General features: G+C 38.6%; 1 pseudogene; it reads left to right on the top strand.

Annotated features, from left to right (window-relative positions):
- Nucleotides 1-19,910: 19,910 nt before the first annotated feature.
- On the top strand, nucleotides 19,911-21,248 carry LOC150019448 (tubulin alpha-1B chain-like; annotated as a pseudogene).
- Nucleotides 21,249-21,689: the final 441 nt, after the last annotated feature.

Raw genomic sequence — 21,689 nt, 5'->3', positions numbered from 1 at the left:
GTATGGGTAAAAGCATGACATTTGCATAAGTGGGGAAGACAAGATATCATTTAATAATTTTGACATCCTCAGTTCTCCCCAATGATGAGATTATTCCATGAACACAGCGTGAATAAAGGACATGGGCTAACTTAGAATGCTCTGAATGGCCTCTGCTCATTCGATGCGCGTGCCTTGACCACAAGCAAGCATCTCTAAAACACTCAACTCATGGCTGGGGAAATTATAGCTCTGCTGCCAAAGTTCAAATTGGACTAATTTCAATCTAAGTGTTGGACCTATCTTATCCTCTCCTTCTGGCTAACTCACCAAGGCAGAAAATAAACTATTGAAATAATTCAGTTCCCTGTTGACAGAACCTTTTTCAAACTGTCAGCACAATTGTTCAAAATGTTCCTCAAATAAATCAATTTAAATGAACCTGTTTAAAATGTCCAAAACTGTGCCTCAACTGCTGGCAATTTGACTAGGAATACATAGGATTTCTCTCTTCCATCTTAGAAGCTGACTTCCAGTGGAGAAAAAAAAATTTTTTTATTTTATCATTTACTGTTGTGTAAGATATCTGGTTTAAATAGAAATACTTAAAAATTTTAAATAATATTTTTCACAATTCATTTTCATGTTTTTTCTCATTTTTGTGTGTTATGATTTTAGTGAGCTCTTACCTTTATTAAAAAGAAGAGTTAAATTCATTGCATCATGAATAAATCCTTAAGATATATAATTTAGGGTGGTTCAAAAAAAAGAACACTTTCAAAAATTTATTACTCAGTAATAAGGTTAAATATGAACCTGCTTTCAAAACCAATTGATAAAGGAATATCCATTACTTTACAAATGTTCAACATGTGCACACATCAATCCTGTAGTTAATTAATTCCAGATCCTTCATAGCCTATCATGAATGTTTAGAATGGCAGCCTCCACATGATTCTTTTTACTTCCTCAAGGTAACAAAGAAGAGGCAACTCCGTAATTTGGTGCATATTATCTGATAGGATTAGTGAAATATATTTGGTTGTCTATTTCTGTGGTTGATTGTTTTAGATATATTTCATGTGTATTCATCTATAGACATAATATTCTATTGCGTTTCACTTTTACAAATGCCAACTCCTTTGAACCATATTCTCTTAGTGTAAGTTACCCTTTTGTAGCACTTAATGCTCGGAACCATCAAAGCAGCTTTCAAAGGTGACTACCTGTCAACCTGTCACAAAATAATAGACTATTGATAAACCAAGAAAGAGCAAATCTATACATATTATTTTAAGGATATGAAAATAACCCTTAGAAGAACTCAAAGTAGAACTGGCTAGAAGCGATTGCCCCCAAAGATTAGAATTGGGTGTGAAAAGAATGGGGGCTGGATTGAAAGAATTTATTAAAATTGCTTAGAATGCATTCAGTAAAAGTTAGATATTGTTACTATCATTATCATTAGTATTGTTGTTATTATTACAACCTCTTCTATATTATTTTTTTAAGCCATATAAATTATTTACATTGGTTTAATTTTTTTATTTTAAATAAAATAAGAAAATGTGCCACTTTAATTGAAATTTTAGGATTGGAAGTATAAGAAACTTCAGATTACTAGTCTCATTTTACTATCATTATTATTCTCATTCTACAAATAAGAACACTAAGGTATAGGCCACCTCAACTTCTTTTTCTCCACTCTGAAACCTGCACCAACATCTAGATCTCCATTTCTAGTGGGCATGAAAATGTGCCTCTTGGTTTCCTGAGTTTGGGGAATAAAACTGACTGATAGACCCAACTGTTAAGCTCCAAATCCACCATCAAGTTTGAGCCTGTGGCCACAATTTCCACGTGTCAGCCAATGATGGAGGTGGCAGAGCCATGAAGGCAGACCCTCTGATTTTGACTCAAGGACTTCCCCATGGCCTTGTCAAAACTTTCTTAGAACTGCACTGCGTCTAAGACATCCTAGTCAACATTTTTCCTTTCATATTTTCTGAACCAAAGCTCTCCCAGCCTCCTCCAGCATCATCCCCATTTGAACTCACAGTCATTTTCTCCAGTAAACAACCTGCACACTTAATTTCATCCTAGCATCGGCTTCTCAGAGGAGCCAAACTAATACAACATCCATTCTTAAGTTATTTCTAGCCATAAGGTTATGTACCTCCCTCCTTCTGCTCAAGGACAGTTGATTCAAAAATATTCTTTACCTCTGTCTTCTCCAGGACCTTGTTGCCTCCTCCCGCCCCACATTCTTACTTACAATTCTTCCTTTTTTTGGTACTTATGGTCCCTCTCAACTAAACAACGACTAATTAAAACATTTGAACTGAAAACTGGTTCCCTTTCCATCTGGATTTGATTAAGAAGGCACAGCCATTCTAAGAACTCTGGAAATAAAGGGTTTAATACAAGAATTAGAATTTAGCTGAAGGGTGGAAGAGCTTGGAAGCAAAGATCAGGAAACTCACATCCAAAGGTCAGAAAAGGAAAACAGACACTGGTGATCACAGCCCAAATTACCAAGGCAATAATAGGTTCTCTACCTAAACTTCAGAGAAACTTGGAATTTTCAAGTTTTTCTGAAAGTTTCTATCAACTAACTCAGTCCAAAGCAGTGAAGCAGATGGTTTTCAAATGCACATCAAGAAGCTTCTGTGGATCTCATTCAAGTTTGGCACTAGCATAATCTAACTCAGAATCCCATGTAGTTTCCTAGAATATAATACAGAGGAAACTTTGGACAGGGGTTCTGGTGTTGCTGCCTACTCTCATGAAGCCCCCCTCATGGAAGGCTCAACCTTGGGGACAGTGCACTAAAAATACTGGGGTCCCAATTGCCCTTGCTCTGGACCATTCATACAGAGAGGTTCCTTGCCCAAGATGAAAAGACCAGAGGCTGCAGCTGCACCCACCTTCAGCCAAGTGCCTAACAACTAAAGCAGGTGTGTGTGTCACTCAGAGAGAAGCATATCACTCTTCCCACTTACATCTCAAGAAACTTGGCTCAGAGTTTTTGCCACATGGGAGAGGCAGGCCTTAAATCAGAAGTTTCTGAACCTCTTCCCAAAAGAACTGACTCCATTTGCAACAGACTGTGGGAAGGTTCAAGTCTAAGGATTCTCTCAAAAACAATGGAAATTGAGGTGAAAGCAATTAATAGGAGACTGGTAAATTCATTTGAGGTATTACATGAAACCATAGACCCATTAGTCTGCCAGAGAGAATTAAAGAAACAGGTAGGAAAAGCTCTCTTGGGGTCTGAAATCTCAAATACTGACCTTAAAAAATGACTCCTTCCAAAAAGGCCATGTTAAATTGTATCTATCTGTGGAACAATTCAGACCCAGGGCATTGTTGAAACAATATCCAGTCACTCGGGAATTAGTGAAGCTTAACTGCTCAATGTTCTTAGAAAGAGACAAACAGAAGTCTTGATTTTATGAGGCCAGCATTATCCTAATACCAAAACCAGACAAAGATATCACTTAAAGAAGAAAATGATAGGCCAATATTTCTGATGAATAAAGATAAAAAATCCTCAAAAAATATTGGCAAACTAAATTAAAAATTGTTTTAAAATAATCATATACCATGACAGAATGAGGTTTATTGCAGCCATGCAAGGCTGGTTCAACGTTTGAATATCAACTGCAATTTATCACATCAACAAGCTAATAAAGAAAAGTTATATGATCATACTAATAGATGTAAAGAAGTATTTGACAAAATTCAACACATATCTATGACTTAAAAAGGTCTCAGAAAATTAGTCATAGAAACTTCCTAAACTATTTTTTAAATATAATCTATTGTTTTTTTTTCCATTACCATTTAGTCCCCCATACTGCCCTCCCCCCTGTAAACTTGATAAAGAACATTCTACAAAGCTCTGACCAGTGTGGCTCAGTTGGTTGGGTGTTCGTTATCCTGCAAAGCGAAACATCACCAGTTCAAATCCTAATCAGAGCACATGCCTGGGTTGTGTGTCAGGTCCCCAGTTGCAAAAGGCAACTGATCAATGTTTTTCTCCCTCTCTTTCTCCCTCTTTTCCCCTCTTTCTAAAAATAAATAAGTAAAATCTTTAAAAATCCACAAAAAATTTACAACTAACATCATGTTAAATGAGGAAATACTGGCTGCTTTCTGAAGACCAGGAAGAAGACCAAAATACCTGCTGTTGCCACCTGGATTCAATATAGTACTGGAAAGTCTACTTAGGGAAATTAGGAAAGAAAATAAAAGGCATCCAGATCGGAAAAGAAGAAATAAAGCTATTCATTTACAGGTGACACGGTCAGATGTTTGGAAATATTCTAAGAAATCCACTTAAAAACTATTAGAATTAATTAACAATCTCATCAAGATTGTAGGATAAAAGATTAGTATGCAAAAATCAATAGTGTTCTATACACATAAGAAAATTAAAAAGAAAATATTTAGGATATAATTTAACAAAAATGCAAAACTTATACCCTGGAAACTACAAAATATTGTTGAAAAAACTAAATATCTAAATAAATGAACAAATATTTTATGTTCATGTATCAGAATACTCCCCAAATTGACCTACAGATTCAATACGATCCTATTAAATTTCCAGCTGGCTTCTTTATGGAAATTGATGAGATGATCCTGAAACGTATATGGAACCTCAAGGAACCCAAAATAACCAAAACAGTCTTGAAAAAGGAAGGATAAAGTTGGAGGACTCATGCTCCTCAATTTTAAAACTTACTACAAAGCAACAGTACTGGTGTAAAGACAGACATACAGACTAATGGAACAGAAGAGAGAACCCAGAAATAAATGCTTGCATACATATTCAAATGTTTTTTTGACAAGGGTGCCAAGATCCTTCAATAGGGGAAAAAATACTCTTTTCTTCAAATGGTTCCAGGACAGCTAGAGAGCCAAATACCTCTCTCTTTCCCTGTCCTGCTCCCTTACCTTCTTCGCCTCTCTTTCTCCTTTTTAACTTGCTTCTCCTTCTCCCATGACCCTTGATGGCTTTCTCTTCTTGCCCAAAGGCACGGTTCTTCCTGGACTTTGTTCAGCTGTCAGGAGTTACAACCAAATAGAAAACTTGTGACTTTAAGAACTCTAGAAGCCTGGGTCATTTTGACACCTCTTTTCTTCTCTCTGCTCTCAGCACACTGTCCCTCATGGCCAGGACTAATTTTCACTGGAGACTCAAAAAGAAAAAGTTTTTTTAAGAGAAAGAAAAAAAACTATATTTCTCTATACCTAATTCAGAAGAATAACCCTGGCTGGTTTGGCTCAGTGGATTGAGCATCGGCCTGCGAGCTAAGTGTCGCTGGTTCGATCTTCCAGTCAGGGCACATCAGAGAAGGAAAACTCTGATTCCAAAAAACCTCCACTGCCTTGCGGCATACCTCTTCAGGGGAAAGGCTAAGGGAGTAAACCCCGACAGAAAATCCGGAGCCGGAGTCCCTAAGGCGGTTTGACGTTGTAGTCAACACCGGCAACTCCTGCGGCGCACCTGAAGCCAAGCTGTATTGACTCCGTCTTTCCCTTGGGCCCTTCAGCTGCGAAGAGAGGGGGGGTCTGCTGCATGGGCAACAGCAGACCCTCCATATCACCCTGCCCAGGCTCTGTAGCTTCAGCTTCACTGGAGAGGACACTCCAGCGTCATCGTAAGATGTCGATTCAACACGGGAGGAGACAGATACCGTGTCACTCCTGAGTCGGACTGCACAGCCATTCTCGGCGGTGCAGATAGACTCTTAAGAAGCTACACCATCGTCTCTCGAGACGGACGGCTGCCGACGGAATTCAGAAGAATGTGAGGAGAATGCTAGTTGCATTGACAACCGTAGGAGCACAGGAGAATGTAATGTGTATATGCAAGAGGGGTATGATATCAGCTCAAAGACTACAGCCTAAAATACATTATAAGGTAGCAGACCCTCACTAAAATGTTTAAGAAAAGAAGGCGGTCATCCAAAAAGCATGCATCTGGAAACATGACTAAGCCAAAATCTCCTAGTTATTAGGATCCTTTTTGGGTGAAAACTGCATTTGTGGAAGTTGGACAAATCTGGAGGAACATTGTTTACAACATCATTAAGATCTGGGTTGTTCACAATTTACCAATGACCTGGGACAAAATAATCTGTTTTGCACCTCGGATTCCTCATTTGACTTTTAAAAAAATCTACCTTAAACATATCCAAGAGCTATTATGGAAATCAAAAGCAATCTTGTGTATGAACCAAACACACACACACACATACTAAAATAAAGGTAAAGTCATTATTATTTCCCAATAATAATTAAACCCTGAGAAATCCAGGTTTATTCTCTTTCATATCATATCCTGTAATATAATAATGTGTCCCTTCTTTTTTTATTAATTTATGTTCCTTTCCTTTAAGCTCTGCTCAAAACTTCCACTTGAGTGTCAGTATTCTTAAGACAGCATATGGAAGGGTTTAGTCAAGGAACGTGTATAAATGACTCATGGGCATGGACAACGGGGGTGGGGATATGATTGTGGGAGAAGGGGTGGGCTGGGTGGGGGGTAGCAACGGGGGAATAAATGGGACAACTGTAACTGAAAAACAAAATAAAAATTCTATATAAAAAAAAAAAAAAGACAGCATATGGAAGAATTTAAACATGAAACATCATTGTGCCTGAAACGCGTTGTTAAATGTGGCAAAATGTTAAAGTTGTGATTCTAAGGGAAGCATGCTCATTAAACTATTTAACTTTTCCCTGAGATACAACATGAGGGGAAGCAGAATACATTATCTCACATTTCATTTCTTCATACATGCCATTTTTCCTCCTGGGACAGCCTTTCCCTTCACACTCTTTGTCCAAAATTTATTGCAGTGGAGAGGTTTAGAGAAACAGATCCTGATTCTGCCACATTCAAGAGATTTGGGGCCTTTCAAAGGGTACATCATCTTTCTGAGCTTTAGTTTCCTTATTTGTAAAACAAGAATTCTAATAGTATTGAGTTGACAGCATCTAAGTCAAGAATTAATTTATTTTAGAACTCCATAGAGTAGTTACAGTAACCTTTTAAGCTTCAACTTTCTTACTAGTAAATGAGGAACAATGACATCCCAAGAATACTATAAAAATAAAAATAATTGCAAAAGTATTCTGCAGGTCATAAAGTTCTATTATGATGGTGATGAATTTCTTTGTTTAAATGTCTAATATCATACTAGCCACATGATATGGACTTAGAAATAATTTCAGATGGGTTTTGACTTCTAAATAATTAGTAAAAAATATCTCTACAGTAATCTGTTAGATTTGGATAGTGTGAATTTTTGCTCATGTACTGATTTCTCTAATTGTTAATGATACCTGTTGGGAGAAATTCCAAAATTGGTCACTTTGGGGGCCCCTTCTACCCTGAATATTGCTCAGGACCTTTAATATTTATACAACTGAGGAAAATATTCTAATGTTCAGTCCATTATGGCCACTGAAGAGATGCTCATTATCCAAGTCTATGCGAACCAGGTGAAAATCAGTAAATCAGTTACCAATGCCCATACCTTCTGTGACAAGTTTTACCACAGGGACCTTTACCACCCAACTAAGGCAGCACAGTGAGTCCCAGGTCCCCAGGAATTTCCACAGTCGAACAATCACACCAGAGCACTGATCACCACATAACCCACCACCCCTTGGTCCTTCTAGTCTCAGTAAATCTAACCCTCTTTCCAAGGTGAGCCCTTAACCCTATTTCTAAAGTAAGCCCACATCCATCTCTTAATCTGGCAAAGCAAATGCTTCTTTTCTCTCCCCAGTCAATATAATCTCGATTAATGTCAGTAGACCTGACACCCAGAACACAAAGAGCTGGCTAGACATCCACCAAAGCAATGAAGGAAATAACCTTTGGTTCTTTATAGTCATTCTATAACAGAGCAGGGGAGGGACCCCCAAAGACCCCAGAGCCCATGGTTTTGGGGACGGAAGAAGGAGATAATACAGCTTTTAAAGTATTTTGCATATCTATGGCAAGCTGATAGCTAGATAATAGCTTTGCTGCTACCCCAGTGAAAGGGCAGATGATACTTTTCATAACAATGATACACATTACTCTGGGACCGCATTTAAAATTAGGGGGTAGCCATGAAGAAGGGGCCATGCATTTTGAAAGGATGTAGAAGTGTTAGAGAAAAAAAGGGGGTTCTTTCATGTGGCACCTTGGTGTAAAATGCAAGGTGTAAAACCTGTTGAGGGAAATAGGTCTTTATTTACAGTATTCCAACCTGGGGAGGACAGTGAGCACTTCAGCTCAGAGCCCTGTTCTCCCACGGGACCCAGCACTTCCTTTGCTCCCCCAAAGGCTAGAAGCTAAAAACATGCCCAGAAGTTCCCCATCCCTTATCTGTCAGCTGTCTTCTTCAGGATCTGGGGTACAATGTCATCAGCCTCCATATAACAGTCCAGGAGAACATATGCCATGTTGCACTGGATCGCTCATGGTTCTGTTCTCTCTTTGCCCTTCCAATGCCGCATGGAGTTCTCCTCTGCCCTCCTTGCAAACTGCATGGATCTCCTCTCCTCCTCTCAAAATCTCATGGAGATCCCCACTAAAATGTCTGCCACCTATTTTTAAACCCCTGACTATGTCCTGTGATGCAGTGGGTGTGGTACCCAGTTCTGACCACTCACAGGACTTTGCACAGGCTCTGTGTGCTCTTTCTGCACCATTCCATGGTCAAAACCCCTCTCATCTTCTTGGGGCCTTGGAAGAACCAAAGCCATTTGCATAACTGAGACACTAAGCTACTAGCCATGGTCATGCAAAGGCATCTTAAAAGCTGTTCCCTTTTCTCCATCCCCCATTCTGCAGGTTCTGCAGATTTTTGGAGACCCCACCCTGTAATTGAAGGGCCCCTCCCACCCTGCCCCTTGCCCTGTCCGCTGTGAGGTCTGATGTGAAAGAAGGTGCCGTGTGGTTTTGGATTAAGAGATGGAGTAAGGAAGAGGAGTATGTTGAAGAGCATGAGGAAGGTGCCATGAGAGAGAGCATGTTGGAGAAGCATGATGGAAGTGAGTGCCATGACATAGAAGGAGGATGTAGCAGCCCTGTGGGAAGCAGCAAGCAGCTATGCAGTTTGTAGTCAGGATTCAGCCATGAGGCCTGGGCTAATAAGAAGGCAGGCATGCTGCTGCTTTGATTTTGCCCACTCTAGCTGACTCTGAAGCCACCAAGGACTCTGCACTGCAGACCCGGTCTCTATCTGGACTCTTGCAACTAGGGACATGTGGAGAGGACTTCACCATGATCCAGTGCAACACAGCACATGCATTTCTGGACTAGTATATGGAGGCTGAAGACAACATACCCCAAATCCTGAAGGAGAGAACTGACAGAAAAGGAATGGGGAACTATTGGGCTTGGTTTTGGCTTCTAGCCTTTTGGGGAGCAACGGAAGTGCTGGGTGTCCTGGGAAAATAGTGCTCTGAGCAGGAGTGCTCCCAGCTGTCCTTACCTGCCCCCCTCGGCTCCATGGTTGGAATATGTATATAAAGACCCATTTTTCTCAACACTAAATGTTGGGTCATATACCAAGGCACCATGTGAACAAGCCCTGCTTTTCCCAGTAACAATTCCTCCACACCAACAACAAAGACACCAAGTTAAGCAATAACTCACCCTTGACAATGGAAAAAATTACATTGACTCTTGCTAGGTAATCAAAATAACCTCTCCAATTTATTGATAAGTCCATGCTATGATTTAAAATAGATTTTTTTCATGTTGGAGTCTGCAGATATGGTTTAGATATCCATAGTACTCAGGTTTAAGATAAAGTGATTTTAGGTAGCTTAGTGATGATTTAAGCAAGCAGACAACATCAGGACCCTGACAGGGAATTTCAATTTCAAAAGTTCAAGATGTGATTTTAAAAGTGGCTTTGTGTCTTTCTTTCTACTCTTCTTACTGAAAGATTTTCAAATGCCTGAGATTATTGAAACATTGAATAGATTGTCTTAACGAAAGAAATTGGCATAGAGCCTGTCACCTCATCTAATTAAATGTGAGCCTTTCCTTGGTTGCCATGTGTCCTTTTCTTGACACATCACTTTCATAATCCCTGGTTCCACTGAAGTTAATTGGAATTTGTCATCTAAGGACTTGAAAATAATAAAATCAGAAATAGAGGAGAATCTTCTAATTTGCTAGGTTTGGAGTATCTATAAATACCTAGATGACAGATCTTGGAGGAAAGGTAGTCACTTTTATAGACATGAATACTTAAAAGCTAAAAAAGAGAATAGAATTCATTTAGTCCCATTCATATATTACAAATGATGGGGGGGGGGAGTCCCACAGAAGTTATTGTTAAATTATTTGGTTTAAGACAAAAAAATTTCTCATAAGTGTATCAAGCATGAATGAACTGGTTCACTATCATCTTAAACTTGACAGTTGGTATTTCCTACTTCTTATTTGTTATTTTTAGAAAAAAGGGGTGATGGTATCTAAGCCTTTAAGAGTCTATTAAATTTACTTTCCATATATTTTTTAAATTGACTGTTCCCTTTTTGCTAAGCCTTATCTTACTTAGTTTTATCTACAAGGAAGCAAACTGTGATTGAACCCTTGGACGAACTGTCTTCAACCCCATATTCATTCAGATAAAGTCACATCACTTTATCACAACACTACAAAACACAAACCTAATCCAAAAAACGTCAATTAATGCAGATTTTCCTAAGTATTTATTTTAAATGGTCTCCTTTCAGCTCCCATTTTTTTCCTCTTACAACCCAGTATTTAGGGTTTTTTCTCCTGTTTTCACCCCCATGTAGTCTCTCTGTGTGAGGTATTAAGCTATTGTCTCTCGACTTCAAATATGGCCTTGTAGCTTTGTGATGCTAGGACTGGGCTTCCACAAACTCTTCTCCTTTGCCATCTGGTTTCCCTTAGGCTCCACTATCAGGAGAAACTTGAGGGAGACTAGAAAGAGGAGAAAGGAGAAAGCATCCAGCATTTCCATTCTGTTTATTGTTATTTGGGTCATCCCAGTATGGCTTTTTAGCCAAGTGGCAGAGTTGGTTCCTGAAGCAGATGGTTACGGTTTCTAGCTTTTTTTTTTTTTTTTCCCACCTCTTAGATTCGGCCTCATACTGATGCCCCTCAGAGATGCCCAGCACCTTAGGGCCCCTTCTCTGAGCTGCTAGGTTTTTTAAAGAACTCCAATCTTTTCTCTGTGTTCCCCGGTACTAAGAATAAAGCTATTTCCTGAAGTTACCATTTCTGTGTTATCTGTATTCCTCTTAATATCGATTTCACCAATCCCTCATATTAAATTTTCTTTATTAAAATAGCTGTTGTGGTTTCTGTTTCCCTGACTGGACCCTGACTGACACAACTCAAGATCCCTTCTATTGATTCAGGTCTTTCACGATCTCTTTCTTGTCTTCCAAACCCCACTTAAATTGTTAAGGGAAGCATATCCATTCATAATTTTTAATATAATCCATAATATACCTGTGGGTTTCAGTTCACTCTTTTCCATCCTTTTTGTCTTTCAGTTTTAAATGTTGAACAGAAAAATTGTGCTCAAATGGAATAAATTCAGGATAGCGTCGGTTCCAAATGAGCAGCTGCATGCTCATCATCCTTTCATTGGCTGACAGAAACTCTTCATCCAATCAGACGTCTTCAGCCAATTTTCCATGAGTCACTGTCTTAAATTCAAGATTTAAAAAAAAACTTAGAAGCTTGCAAGAAAGTCTTGGGTCTGGGTTAATCAGAGTATCACAGATTGAATTTCCCCTTTTGGGAAGAAAGAGCTATAACCCCAAAAGGTAACTCGGGCTACAATATATTTTGAGGACAATTCTGCATGAATAAAAAGCTGCAACTTGGAAATTACACACCCATCAGGTATAGGCCAAATAATTTTTTCTCAGCAGCCAGTCCAAGAAATAAAATGAAATGAAAGCAGGTAATCTAAGGCACTTTAGGTTTAGGAAATTGCCCAATAATTTTGAACTTCTTAAAAAATAGTTTTGGAGGGGAAACACGACAAAGCATTTTAAATAATTAGATGTCATTTATTATTGACATGAAAAATAGTTGTGATTTGTTTTAATGCCCAACTTATGAATTACCATGTTGACAGCTTTTAAATCATTTTTCTTATACTCAACCTTACTGCTTTTATGTTTGATCCTCTCAGGTAAAGTACAATGTTTCATGAATCTTGATAACTTGACTTTCTGAGTATTTTATGAACAGCTGTTTCATTTAGCAAAATTAATAATAAAAGAGAACCAAATAATCAACTGCAGGTCCCTGTACTTCATTTATATAAAGCAATTAAAGTATTCTGTATATTTCGTTATTTTAAAAAAATCATATTGTGCTTCTTTTTTTTTTTTTTTTACATTTGATCACTGGCATTTAGGAGAGAATTTTTTTGTCAGTAAAAAAAAAAAAAAAAGATAGGAAAACCGTGGGTGTGGACAAACTGAAAAGTTACAATTAAAAGATTTGCTCTTCTTGAACAAATTTTATTTATTTATTTAACATACACTTACATCCAAAAAGTATTTGAGGCAACAGACAAAAATACATACAGTTAAATGAGGTAAAGTATATAAAAGAGTCAAAATGAAGGAAGATCTGGGGAGAAGAATAAAATAAAGGCAAGGTAAAGTTTATAAGAAGTTTCTATATACCTGCCAAAGGTAAGGAGCAAATTTGGCTCTAACAACCAAAGCAAAAAAGGAAAGTAATTAAATTTGTTATTAGAATATACATTCAAAACTTGCCTGTTGCACAGAATAAGAATAGCTTTCGCTGGCATTATGGCCATTTCCTCTGTTATACCTTATGAAGTGTTAATACTTGGGTATGTGGTAGATGATGTTCTGAACATCATCCCTACTATAAATACACTAGTGAGTTTTTATTGTGTCTCTATTATCAAGTCTTATTGTGTGAAAGTATTACATTAAACCTTATTTTAGTAAAAGTAGCAAAGGGTGAGAATTCTAAACATAGGTATTTCTAATGATCTAGCTTGATTCAGGACAAGTATAACAGGTAATACACAAGGGACTGAAGATACAGCATATCCTATAGACAAGGATATAATTTTTCATAAAGGAGTTTTTACCAAGAGTTAGAACTTATCAGAAACTAAAGATTGTCAGGAGTAATTAGAGGGTTTGATTGGCATTCTCTTGTTTAAAACAAGTTGATTAACCAAAGACCAGCCAGAGTGGATGTGGAGATGTGCTGATGGAGTTCCTGTGGATAAGGCCAGTATGTCCCTCAGAAATTGATATTAAAATTGTGCAATAAAAGATAGGTGGACTAACAAGGAACCCAAATTCATATGATTATGTTATCCAGATACCTTCCAAAGCACGTGTTTTTCAGTAGCTTACAAAGTCATAAAACACAAACAAAAATCTCAAAAAAGAAATGATAAAATGGCTTCCACATGTGCTCCTTGACATTCCTTAATGAATAAAACTGTATGAATTCATAATTCCTGTATGAATAAAACCCATACGGATTTTAGGATATAAGCCAATTAAACATTTAAAGATGTCTTCTCAAAATGTTATTTTGGGATTTAAGTTATTCATGTTCACAGCAATTGTGTGGGTAACGTTCATTAATTCAACAATAATGATTGAATCATGACTGGTGTGGCTCAGTGGGTTGGGCATCATCCCACAAACCAAAAGGTCACTGGTTCAATTCCCTGTAAGGGCACATGCCTGGGTTGCAGGCTAGGTCCCGGGTTGGGGATGTGGGAGAGGCAATTGATTGATGTTTCTCTGGCACATCGATGTTTTTCTCTCTCTCTCTCTCTCTTTCTCCCTCCCTTCCTATCTTTCTAAAAATAAATAAATAAAATCTTAAAAAGAACAATAATGATTGACAATCTACTAGGTACCAACATCTATTCTAGACTTTGAGACCAAAACTGCTAGCCTTTGTAGGGCAGAAATTGTCATGGCAGGATACCACAATAAGCACATAAACAAGTGAAATATAAGTGCTGTTGAGAATATTAAAGCAGTAAAAGGGATTAAGGTGAAGTTGCAATCTTAAATAACAATGTTCAGAGAAAGCTTTACTGATGCTGAATGCTGGTGTCCCAAAATATTGCTAGGACAACCTGTGAATAAGACAAGACAAGCTTGTAACTACATTGGTTAAAAAAAAAAAAAAAAAAAGGCACAGAGTCTTAGCATCTCAGAAGGGGGAGGGCAAAGTGGGGACATTTATCCAGACTGAGTCAGTTTAAGACAAGTCTTTCAATGGCAGTATGCCTGGCTAAGATTGTGCAAGGATCAAAGTTGAGTAGTTTAGGATTGATGTTCACAGCAAGGTAAAGATATTAAGACAAGGTCTTCAAAGAGTCATGGATTCAAGTATTCATGAAGTATAAGTTTTAATTTGATGCTTTCCATGAATACTTGATAGCCTTTCAGGGAATTTGAAATGAACAATACCGTTATTACAACTTTTATCTTCCTCAGCAAGAGTTTCCTAATATAGTAAAGCTATGTTGATTAAAAAGAAAAAGAAAAAGAAAACCTCTATTAACATACACAATAAGCTATATGGGTGTATATAGTGTCAGTTCTCACAAGAAATGGAAATTTGAACTCAATTCCTAAGTGAGCCATGACAATATTTGAGGGAAGAAGGTTTCAAGCCAGGCCCACATCCCACATTTGCAGGGCCTGAAGAAAGAGTATAAATGGAGGACCACATTAGAAGTGATAAAGTTAGCAAACTCTTAAAATGTTTAACTTTTTATTTGATAAATAATTACATAAAAACAATTTTTGAAAGCATATATACAACTATGGTTTCTATACACCTAAAAAGTATCAAAGACGTTTATTTTATTAATATTTGAACATTTTGGAGTATTTTGTTGATGTTTGTGTAAATAATAAAATAAAAACACTCATACTTTATATATAATTATACATTTATTTTATAAAACTCTATTTCCTTGCCTTCACTTCAGCAAAATTATGAATTAAGCTGTTATAACAAAAATTTTCATATATTTTATATTTTTATTGATCTCAGTGACCTAAGAATACATTGTACTGTGTGATAACCACTAGCCACATAAGCCATGGAGCAGCTGAAATGTGGCCTGTCCAAATTAAGACGGGCTGTAAATATAAAATATAGAGTAATTCCAAGACTTAATATGAAAAAATAGTTAAAGAGCCTATTAATAATTTTTATATTCACTTTATTTTGAAATACAATATTTTAATGTATTGGTAAATAAATATATTATTAGAAGTAATATCACCTGTCTTTTTTGTTTGTTTGTTTTCTTGGTTTGTTTTTACTTTTTTAATGTAACTACTAAAAAGTTTAAAATTACTTATATGGCTCATATTTGTGACTCACATTTCTATTAAATTGTTCTAATCTAAAGAATTATAAAATCAAAAACATCATATTTTTTTAAGTACACAAAGTTTTAATATATTATTATTAAAATGTAAATTAGACTAAGTGGAAAATTTGTACTTGTCATATATTTTGGTAAAAATAATTTTCTTCTAAAACATTCAACTTTGTCTATTTAGGTTAAATGCAAGCTATAGTTAATAATTAATATCAAATAGTAAATCAAAATAATTTAAATAAAGCTTATTTTCTAATCATTTGATAATTTAACTATATCTTATTAGATTTTTAAAAAGTAAATCAGTTCACAATTCTAGAGTTCAATGTTCATCTCATTGTCCATGTAAGAAACATAGAGGACTTCTGGCCAAGATAGAGGCCTAGATAGACACACTGGGTCTCCCTCCACAACCAAGAAGTAACACAACTACCTCAAAACTAGAGGCAACCAGAAGTTCCAGAAAATCAAGCTGCGTGGAAGCCCAGCAAACAGAGATATATAGAAGAAATACTCATCCAGACAGGTAGGAGGGGCAGAGCCAGGATGGAGAGGACACGGTGTGGTGGCAGCAGCGGTGGGCCAGCAGAGAGTGCAGTCACTCATTTTAACAAGTGGGGAGGGACACCTGGGGAGCATTGTCAGTTCCTGACCAGACCATGCAGCTCATGGTCCCAGCACCAGGGAAAATCAAGCCTCATTGCTTTTGACTGTGCAGACCAGTAGGAGTTGGGGCGGATGAAGAAACTGCCAGTCTCTCAACAGAGTCCACTTGTTTAAAGGGCCCCCATGGCCCTAGAACATCTGAAGACCCACCCACTCTGAGAATAACGGCCAGGGCAACAGCTAGAGAGGCGTCAGTCCCATATGAAAGTGGGAGAAGTGCCTAGGTAAGGGGCAAGTGCTGAGCAAGTGGCATTGTTCCCCCTCTGAACGCTCCCCCACATACAGCACCACAAAGTGGTGAAATGGGTGGCCCTGTACTGATGAATACCTAGGGCTACACCCCTTACAACATAACAGAAGGGAAAACTCTACCTAAGACACAGAGGTAAACAAACACAGGAGCCTGTCAAGATGAGGAGACAGGTAAGTGTGGCCCGAAAGGGGGAACGGATCAAGGTTCCAGTGGGAGAACTAAGAGACAAGGAGATAGCCAACCTAATAGACCCAGAGTTGAAAACACTGGTGATAAAGATGCTCACAGGCTTGACAGATATGCTTGAGTATGGCAAATGCATAAGGGAAGAAGTGAAGGCTGTGCTAAGTGAAACAAAGGAAAATCCACACAAAACCAGTGGCGAAGGGAAGGAAACTGAGGTTCAAGTCAATGATTTGGAACACAAGGAAGAAAAAATCAGTCAACCAGTACAGAATGAGAAAACAAGAATTGAAAAAAATGAAGTGAAGTTTAGGAACCTCTGGAACAACTTTAAACATACCAACATCTGAATCATAGGGACGCCAGAAGGAGAAGAAGAAAAGCAAGAAATTGAAAGATTATATGAAAAAATAATGAAGGAAAACGTCCCAAATTTGGCTAAGGAAATAGACATACAGGTCTGGAAAGCACAGAGAATCCCAAACAAGCTAGACTCAATGAGGACAACACTAAAACACATCATCATTAAAATTTCAAAGGTGAACAATAAAGAGAGAATCTTAAATGCAGCAAGAGAAAACCAGAGAGTTACCTACAAAGGGGTGCCTATAAGGTTATCAGCTGATTTCTCTAAAGTAACTTTGCAGGCAAGAAGGGACTGGCAAGCAGTATTCAATGTGGTGTAAAGCAAGGACCTACAACCAAGATGACTCTATCCAGCAAAGCTATCATTTAGCATGGAAGGGCAGATGAAGTGCTCCCCAGACAAGGTAAAGCTAAAAGAGTTCATTATCACCAAGCCATTATTGTATGAAATGGTAAAGGGACTTATTTAAGAAAAAGAAGATCAAAAGAAGATCAAAACTGTGAACATTAAAATGACAACGATCTCACAACCATCAACAACTGAATTTAAAACAGAAACCAAAAACCAAAATCCAACTAAGCAAACTATAGTAGGAACAGAATCATAGGTATGGGGATCATTTGGAGGGTTATCAGCTGGTAGGGGGAAGGGGGAGAAGTGGGGAAATGGTGCAGGGACTAGGAAACATAATTCGTTGGTACAAAATAGACAGGGGAAGTCAAGAATAATATAGGAAAGGGTGAAGCCAAAGAACTTATATGGATGACCCACGGACATGAGCTAAGGGTGTGGGATTGCTAGGGGAAGGGGGTTACTGGGCAGAGGGGAATAATGGGAAAAAAATGGGACTACTGTAACCACATAATCAATAAAATATACTTTAAAAAAGAAACACAGAAACTGACTTCTAGTCAAGATGGAGGTGTAAGCAGACATACTTCGCCTCCTCATGCAACCACAAAAAGATTTACAACTAAATCTCAAAACAAATAACACCCAGAACTGTCAGAAAATCAAACTGTATGGAAGTCTGACGACCAAGGGTTTAAAGAAACCACATTTCTCCAGATATGTAGGAAGGCTAGATACGTGCAGACAGGGGCAGAGAGGTGAGGAGACACAATGTGGTGTGGAGAGGCAGCAGTGGCTGAACGGGCATGGGTGCTCCCACATTCGTGTGGTGGATAAAAATCAGGAGGGATACCTCAGGAATAAGTGATCTCAACCCCAGGTCAGACCATATAGCCCAGGGATCCAGCACTGGGATATAAATCCCCATAACTTCTAGTTGTAAAAACCAGTGAGGGTTGGGGCAACAGAAGAAACCTCTAGATTTTCAGGAAACTTTGCCTAAAGGGCCCACATGGTCTTAGAATGTAAGTAAACTCACTCACTCTGGGATGCAGCACCAGGGCAACAGATGGAAGGGCACCAGTAGCATACAGGGAATGAGTGAAGGGGCATGTACCAGAAGCCAGGCAGCGGCACAGTCCCCTCTCTGTGCCCTCCTCCCACACAAAGCCACAAAGCAGTGAAGTGGGTTGCCCTGCCCTGGTGATTACCTAAGGCTCTGCCTCACACAATTTATAGGTACCTTATCTACAATAGGCCACACTACTAAGACAGGAAGTCAAAGCAGCTTTACCTAGTACACAGAAACAAACACATAGAGACTATTAAATTGAGGAGACGAAAAAATATGACCCAAATGAAAGAATAGAACAAAACCTCAGAAGAAGAACTAAATGAAACAGAGATAACCAACCTATCAGATGTAGAGTTCAAAACACTAGTGATCAGGATGCTCAAAGAACTCATTGAGTATGGCAACAACATAAAGGAAGAAGTGAAGGTTATGTTATGTGAAATGAAGAAAAATCTACAGGGAACCAACAGTGAAGGGAAGGAAACCAGGATTCAAATCAATGATTTGGAACATAGGAAGAAATAAACATTCACTTGGAACAGAAAGAAGAAACAAGAACTGAAAAAAAAAATGAGGAGAGTATAAGAAGACTCTGGGACCTCTTCAAACATGCCAACATATGAGTCATAGGGATGCCAGAAGAAGAGGAAGAGCAAGAAATTGAAAACTTATTTGAAAAAATAATTAAATAAAACTTTCCTAATTTGGTGAAGGAAATAGACATACAAGTCCAGGAAGCACAGAAAGTTCCAAACAAGTTGGACCCAAAGAAGACCACACCAAGACACATCACAATTAAAATGCCGAAGTTTAAAGGTAAAGAGAGAATCTTAAAAGCAGCAAGAAAAAAGCGGAGTTACTTACAAAGGAATTCCCTTAAGACTATCAGCTGATTTCTCAAAAGAAATTTCTCAGGCTAGAAGGGACTGACAAAAAGTATTCAAAGTGACAAAAAAGCAAGGAATTGCCACCTAGATTACTCTGTCCAGTAAAGCTATCATTTACAACTGAAGGGCAGATAATGTACTTCCCAGACAAGGTAAAACTAAAGGAGTTCATCATCACTGAGCCATTATCACATAAAATGTTAAAGGGACTACTTATTTAAGTAAAAGAAGATCAAAACTATGACCATTAACATAGCAACAAAATCACAACTATCAACAACTAAATCTAAAAACAAACTAAGCAGACAACTAGAACAGAAACAGAATCATAGATATACAGAGCATTTGGAGTGTTGTCAGATGGGAGGGGGAAGAGGTAGAATGGAGGAAAACATTTGGGGATTAAAAGCATAAATTTCTAGGCACAAAATAGACAGGAGATGTTAAGAACAGAGGGAATGGAGAAGCCAAAGAACTTATATGCACAGCCCATGGACATGAACTAAGGGGGGGCGGGGGTTGCTGGAAGGAATGGGAGTACCAGGTAGAGGGGGGCAAAGGGGAAAATTGGGACAACTGTAATAGCATAATCAATAAAATATATATACTTTTAAATGTCTATACTGAGTGCATTACTTACCTTGACTCTTATCTTGTCAGGGACAGTAATCAGGACCCAGTGTCTACTCCTGTTGCCTGTACCTGCTAACCCGCAATCATGCATAAGTGCATCTCCATCCACATTGGCCAGGCTGGTGTCCAGATCAGCAATGCCTGCTGGGAGCTCTACTGCTTGGAACATGTCATCCAGCCTGATGGCAGATGCCAACTTACAAAGCAATTGTGGGGAGAAGATGACTCCTTCCACACCTTCTCCAGGGAGAGAGGCACTGGCAAGCATGTGTCCAGGGCAGTATTTATGGACCTCGAATCCACAGTCATTAGTGAAGTTTTCACTGGCACCTACCACCAGCTCTTCCACCCTTAGCAGCCTATTACAGGAAAGGAAGATTCTGCCAATAACTATGACATGGACACTACTACATCAACACTAGATCATTGACCTTATCTTGGACTGAATTTGGATACTGGCTGACCAGTGCACAGGTCTTCAGGGCTTCTTGGTTTTTCACAGCTGTGGTGGGGGAACTGGCTCCAGGTTCACCTCACTGCTGATGGAACATTCTTCTGTTGATCATGGCAAGAAGTCCAAGCTGGAGTTCTCCATTTACCCAGCCCCACAGGTTTTCACAGCTGTATTCGAGCCCTATAACTCCATTCTTACCACCCACACCACCCTGGAGCACTCTGATTGTGCCTTCATGATGGACAATTAGGCCATCTACAGCATCTGTTGTAGAAACCTGGATATTGAATGCCCAACCTCCACTAAACTTAACAATCTTATTAACCAGATTGTGCCCTCCACCACTGCTTCACTCAGGTTTGGTGGAGCCCTGAATGTTAATCTGACCAAATTCCAGACAAACCTCATGTCTTATCCCCACATCAACTTCCCTCTGCTACATATGTATGCCCCAGTCATCTCTGCTGAGAAAGCCTACAGCTTTCTGTAGCAGAGATCACCAATGCATGCTTAGAGCCAGCCAACCAGATGGTGAAATGTGACCTTTGCCATGGAAAATAAATGACTTGCTGCCGATTATACCGTGGTACATGGTCCCCAAAGATGTTAACGCTGCCATTGCCACCAACAAGACCAAGCTCAGCATCCAGTTTGTTAACTGATGCCCCACTGGCTTCAAAGCTGGCATTAATTACCAGCCTCCCACTGTGGTACCTGGTGGAGGCCTGGCCAAAGCACAGCAAGCTGTGTGCATACTGAGCAACACTATAGCTATTGCTTAGCTTGAACCACAAGATTAATCTAATGTGTGCCAAGCATGCTTTTGTTCACTGGTACATGTTTGAAGGCATGGGGGAAGGAAAGCTTTCTGACACCCCTGAGGACTGGGCTGCCCTTGGGAAGAATTATAAGAAGGTTGGTATGAATTCTGTTGAAGGAGAGGGTGAAGAAGAAGGAGAAGAATACTAATTACCATTTCTTTCAGCCCTGCAACATGTCATACTCAGAACTTCGCGTTCAAGAGTTGACAGGTGTTAAAACTTTCTGGTTAGATTCTTTGCTTTCACCTGTGATCATGTTTGTCTTTTTCATGTATATCTATAAGATTTTCCCCTTACCTTTCAAAGTAAAGGCATTGAGAAAGAAAAAATGTCCATACTACCCAGAGCAATCTATAGATTCAGTGCAATTCCTATCAAATTACCAATGGTATATTCCCACAGAACTAGAACAAATAGTCCAAAAATGTATATGAAACCACACACACACACACACACACACACACACACACACACACACACAAAACCCAAGTAGCTTCAGCAATCTTGAGAAAGAAGAACAAAGTTGGAGGTATCATGCTATCTGATATCAAACTATGCTGCAAGGCCACAGTAATCAAAACAGCATGAC

Source organism: Furipterus horrens, unplaced genomic scaffold (assembly GCF_987537825.1).
Source record: "Furipterus horrens unplaced genomic scaffold, mFurHor1.1.pri manual_scaffold_2, whole genome shotgun sequence".
Classification (NCBI taxonomy): Eukaryota; Metazoa; Chordata; class Mammalia; order Chiroptera; family Furipteridae; genus Furipterus; species Furipterus horrens.
Note: the sequence above shows the minus strand (reverse complement) of the source record. Positions and strands in the feature narration are given on the sequence as shown.